This window comes from Gastrolobium bilobum, unplaced genomic scaffold, assembly GCF_033153095.1.
Source record: "Gastrolobium bilobum isolate Gb01-03AN ecotype WA unplaced genomic scaffold, APGP_CSIRO_Gbil_v1 utg728, whole genome shotgun sequence".
Taxonomy (NCBI): Eukaryota; Viridiplantae; Streptophyta; class Magnoliopsida; order Fabales; family Fabaceae; genus Gastrolobium; species Gastrolobium bilobum.
The window spans coordinates 536,220-542,381 of record NW_026899225.1 but is presented as its reverse complement, the minus strand read 5'-3'; the positions used below and the strand labels follow the sequence as shown (position 1 = coordinate 542,381).

Here is a 6,162-nt window from a genome sequence, read left to right as displayed (position 1 = left end):
TGTAAAATCTTGGAGTTGAGAACTTTATATATAAATAAGTTATCTGAAATTAATATTTTATAGGGAAATATTATTCTTATGCAACATAAGATAACACTCTTTTTTACACACTCATTAATTTCCGTGTAGTTTAATTTTCATTTTTTTATTTTTTATAAATAAATAGACCCCACCCATGATTGTCTCAAAGATAGGAGAGAACTTCACTCCTACAACATAAGATTAATAAAGCCCTATTTTATAATTATATTTGAAAGACTGCCATCAACAAATTAATCACCTACGAATCTTTAAAGGTTGTTCCATTCAATTATAAGAATGTCACTTTTCAAATGTCTAGATCTGTAGATGATCCAGTTCTTCCAAGCCAGAATTTTTTCCATTGAATATAATTATGTTGGGGTTTATTAGTCTCCTTTTGTAGGAAATTTTTTCTCTTATGTCACACTTACACACCAGCAATGGAACCCACAAAAATAAGAAAGAAAAAAAAAATTAAATGGACTCCACGTTATTTTTCAGTGTGCAGGAAAAGAATGCAGTCTTATGTAATAGAATATTAGTAAAACCCAATTATGTTATTTTGTTTAGTTTCTACTAGTTCCCAATGGACGACCATCCATAAATCAGTATAGGCATGCAGCACCAATGAGTAGTAGTTTCTGGACCAGTTTGCCCTTGACCTAGGGAAATACTTTGTCATATGTAATAGATAGTCTCTGGGTGTCTGTTCCTATAGACATGACTATGAGCAGATACAGCTTCAATCAAAGTCCTATTGCAGACACATAAACCAGCTATAGCCATGTCTATAGCATAAAAGATAGAGACATCATCTATATTCTTCAAGTGCATTATTTCTTATAGGTCGTTTGCTTTGTTTTAATTTTTGATTCTTACCTTTTAAGTAATAGTTACAAGTTACATAAAGACATATAAAGCAATTGGGAAATATATATTAAAATTTACTATCCTTACAACTAATTTGATCACCGTTGATTTTCATTAATCTAACGGTTATAATTTATTAGAAATTGTTGAATTGTACTTATTTATTAATTATTAATTCTAAATAAATTATAACCGTTAGATTAACAGAAATCAATGGTGATTAAATTGATTGTAAAGGTTGTAAAACGTTACGAGATTGGGTACCTCTCTATTATTGTTTATATTGTGGAACGGTAAGGAGTAGTTTCAGCATTTACATTACCCAGGCTACGGAAGATCTTTCCCATCTACATTAAGAAAAATGATTGTCAGAAACATGCAGATGACAACCTACAACATAGTATACAAAAAATAAATAAATAAATAACATCTAAGCAAACCTCGTCAACAATAGTAAGAAGTTCTTTTGACTGTTTCTTCTCGAACCATCCAATTTTACCGGCATTCTGACTCTCCTGGGTGAGTCGATTTGGATTTTCTATAATTTATTTCATAGTTTAAGATTTTTCAGTAATTATTAATTATTTTTCTTTTTATTATTTTTAGATTATATTTGAGTGTGTGTTATCTTTTTTGATTGTGCATGATTATAATTATTTACTTTTTTGTTATTTTATTTTAGTTGAATAACAAAAAGAGAAATAAAATAACAAAAAAGTAAATAACTATAATCAAAAGAGATAATGCACAATCAACGCACACTCAAATATAATCTAAAAATAACGAAAAGAAAAATAATTAACATTTGCTTAAAAGTCCTACTATGGAATAAATTATAAAATAGCTCAATACAAGTCAGTCACTCAGGTGCATTAGATTCTACCAATAACAAATTGTGTCCGTACAAAATTCAAAACTTTATAAATGTTATGGTGCATGACTTCCAGATGTTTTTAGAGAAATAAATTACAGATAAACACAGAAAAGCTAGTATAAATCCAAATTAAAGTTATATATATTTGACCATAGTGATACAGGATAAAAATTAAATTTGAAATATATAAGAACTAAAAATATTCAAGAACTGAAAAGCAACCAGAATCAGAGATCTACATAAACTTCATGAATCTGATAGCTTAAACAAAATAATACTCCAAAATCATTCTTGCTACAATGCAAGAGAATCATGTGGCAGGTTACAATTCCTGAAAGATTTCACCAAGTCATCCTGTACTCAACAATCAACATTATTAAACCCGACCCTGTTATTGGCCCGGTCGAGGTATTAGGTTATTTGTTCAATCAGTAGGTCACTGATTCAATCGCATGACCCGGTAAATATATGTAAATCTATAATTTATATTAAAAAAACTATAAATATACTTAAATACCTATAAAAAAAATGATACCAATTTCAAATATTTTAATATGAAAATAATTAATTACACATAATTGTCCAACAAAAGATCAATTGAATATATAATATTTGTGATACTAGTGTTTCAGGTTCAATAAACAACATCTTTAACTATAAATGAAATCAAAATTCCTTGCATATTGCATAACCAATATAATATTAGTATTGTAGGTACATAGGGTGTGCATGACAACCATTATATTCCCTAGCACTGTTTCTGAAAAGAAACAATTCTTTTCTATTTCTATGCCTTGGAACAGTTTCTGAGAAAAAAAGTGTTTAATAACATGTTCTATTTTTATTCCGAGAATTATAATTGTGTTTGATAACACAACAAATAATATAATAAAAAATAATTTATATTAAATATAAAAAAAATTGGATCATCATTTTCATATGGTGTGGTTGTGACAGCGGCGTCAGGGGGGCCATGGCGGTACGGTGGTGGTGGTGGCTCGGCCTACATCAGGCCAGATCTGACCTAGTATATTTTGTATAATAGGCCGGACTTGGGCCTTAAAAAAGCCTGTTTAATAAAAAGGTCGTAGGCCCACTTTCAAAAGGCTAGGCCTATAAGCCAACAGGCCAACCTATATTGTACTATTTATTTTAAATAAAATAAAATAGAGTAAGTATGTCTTGAAGAAAAAACAAAAGATATAAATTTAATCAATTGCAATTATTTATAACTTAATTATATTCGATTATATTTTAATAGAAGTCTTATTTTATTTCTTATATAGGAGGAACCAACATCTCAACATGTTAGATTGTATATATGAATATATTAAAAGATTTTTGGAAGAGTTATACTTACTACAAGCATCATGATTTGTTTGTTGGATTCATGTAGTTATTTTGATTTACATAGTATAGATTTGTTTATTGGATCTGAAGAAATATATGTTATTTAGTTTGAGCATTTTGCTTTAGAAAATGACTTAAGTGCATATTGTATGAGTTTTGTTATGATTCATGATTCTGTTTGAACGTTGAAATTATGATTTTTGGTGTAGCAACTGAATTTGAGTACTTTGTAAAGTTGATTCATGGTTCTGCTTGGAAGTTAAAAATTAACAGGCTAACGGGCCAAGCTAGGCCATTTGTTTTTTTATAAACGGGTCAAACCAGGCTAACAGTTAGACTCATACTAAGATTAGGCCAGGCCAAATTGAATTTTTTTGACGTAGACTTGGGCTTTTCGGGGCAAAGCTTGGCCCAACCCAGCCAAATTTCACCCCTAGTGGCAATCACATGTTGATGATAGTGGTGGTGGTTGTGGCGACAATGGCTGCGTTGATGACAATATGAGTTTTCTAGCCGGTTTCCTCGCCGACACGGCCGGATCGATTCAATTTTTATAACATTAATGTCAAGTAATTGCCTCAAGACTGATTAATTGCTCTCCTTACCATAATTCAAAAACAGTATGAGTTTTCATCATAATTCAAAAACAGTATGAGTTTTCATCATAATTCAAAAACAGTATGAGTTTTCATAAGTTGTAAATAAGCGAAAAAAATTATTAATAGAAATCAGCAACAACATGGAAAAAAAGAACTTAAGTTTACAGACATCATCAAAAAGATTCAATACCATTATAGCTGCTTGTGAGAATTCATCATTCTTTCTTTGAATTTTTCCATAAATGTATGTCCATCCATCTTGACATCTCTGCTGTACTTATCAATCTAAAGCAACGGGAGTGGTAAAGTTATGCAACATTCCCTATGTTTACACATGAAGCTATGGGAAAATTCTCTAAATAATTAATGTCTAACTCTAACCCAAATTTTTCTCTTAGATGCAAGCAAAAATGCAAAATTCTTCGCAAATGATAAATCTCTTGTTCCTCAACCAATTACAAAATCATTTAAACCAAGATTAAAGTCAATATGACATTAACACTTTCAAGGAATGAAGAACTAACATATGATAATTATACCACGTCCTTCCGAGGAACATAGTAGTAGTCAGATACTGAAGCAGCAAGATAAAACATTACAAGTGGGCAAATACATATTTTGATATTGCAATCATTTGCAACTTCTGCAAAAAACAAAAGGCTATTCGGTAATGACTAATTAATACTGATAAATCTACTGATTAAACACCTCCAATTAAAAATTACAGAAAAACTAAAAGTGGACCTAGCTTGCAATCTGATGTACACATGAAAATTAAAAGACACAATAATTCAATCCACCTCCTGTTTGATTGCCAGTAAACACCTAGACAAACAGAGAATGAGAATATACTTTAGATTTTTGGTTCTTATAATGAAACTCCAAATCCAGTAATGCAATTATACCTGACAGCTTGTACGACGGTTTTGTGCCCCTCATAGTTATAGAACCATCATTCTCAGGCTCAAAATGATCCTTAAAACCTTTGTCTTCTTTTTTTCTCCTATGGAATTCAACATTATAAAATAGGTGATTATGATTAGAGTGCTAATTGCAGATTCAAGTGAGGCATGGTGGCAGAGAACACTTACTAGAGGAAGAATTAGCCGAAAAGTGGGGAATGTCCTTATGTGGAGCTTCTTCTACCTTGGTTGGTTCATGTTTCTCTGCTGAGTTTTGCCCAAATAATCGAGTAAAGTAACTAAGATGAAGTGATGTGAGGTACAAAGAGAGAGGGGGAAGGATTAAATAGAATAGAAATACCGATTGGAAAATTGAAGTCAGTGATTGCCCAAAATTGGGGAATAGTTTCGTCTAGTTGTTGGCTGCTTCCTGACACGCTTGCTGGAAACACAGCTTGGCCTTTATGGTGACTGGTGACATCAAACCCTGTGAAGCTCTTTATGGAAACCTGAAGTTTACAAAGACAAGCACCCAGCCATTTGAAAAGGATAAAATAAATAAATATAATCTGTTACACAAATTTTTTTAATTATATTTAATATGTAATTATAAATCTGGATTATATTTATACATTTTTATAAATTATATTATATACATATATATTATATAAAAAATTATGAATAAAAAATTTATAAATATAATCTGTTACACAAAAAATTTTATGTGTCACATGTACTAGCGGAAGCACGACCGTATATTCAATGTCAGAAAATGATGAATTTAAAGAATCTTTAATTGGTTAATAACGACTCCCAAATTCAATGTTTGGTACTACTCTATGCTGCATGATGCTACGCGTTTGCACCTTCTTTTGTGTATCCTGACATTGTTTTGTACATAACATATGCCCACTACAAGGACACAGTGCAAATTTGATGTTTGCTATGTGCTTGAGAAAATACCGATCACTTCGCCAATATGTTAACAGTGTTAAGCTTTTTTTGTACGTACAACAAATATAAAATTATCATTTGTATTAGTTCTGTTGTTATTAATGATGCTGATTGTCGTTAGGTATAATGCTCAATATTGTCTATTTTATACATTTTTCTTATACGTCAAACAGACATTTAGTCTTGGAAAGATAGTAAAGGGAATAATAGATAGATACAAGCTCTGGTCATAGCATAGCAGAGATGAGATCCATGACTGAATGACCGTATCTCATCATAAAACAAAATTTTCAAAAATTACGGATTAAATCTTTAAATAGAAACTTAAACAAGAAGAATCAAATGAACTATAATTTGTGCCCACACAACACCTACAAGCAAGGAGAGCCTTAGGCAAATGAACACGTACCCGCACCCTCTCATTTTGGTTTTCCCCAGATAGCTCCATGTTTCCCCTCCACAGATAGAAACGATTGAAGGAACATACAAAAGTGTTTAGCCTTTTGACTATGACCCTCTTCCTTTTTTTTCTCTCTTTCTTTAGTCGTCTCATCTCTTCAATCAACTTCTTCCTCGTACCTTGTCTCTCTCT

General features: G+C 31.2%; 1 long non-coding RNA gene across 1 annotated transcript; it reads right to left on the bottom strand.

Moving 5' to 3' along the window:
• Window positions 1-4,452: 4,452 nt before the first annotated feature.
• Window positions 4,453-4,926, bottom strand: LOC133288601 (uncharacterized). Its single transcript, XR_009748380.1, has 3 exons — window positions 4,806-4,926; window positions 4,620-4,717; window positions 4,453-4,539 (listed from the first exon to the last, which is right to left on the bottom strand). It is a non-coding gene; the product is annotated as an uncharacterized LOC133288601 (long non-coding RNA).
• Window positions 4,927-6,162: the final 1,236 nt, after the last annotated feature.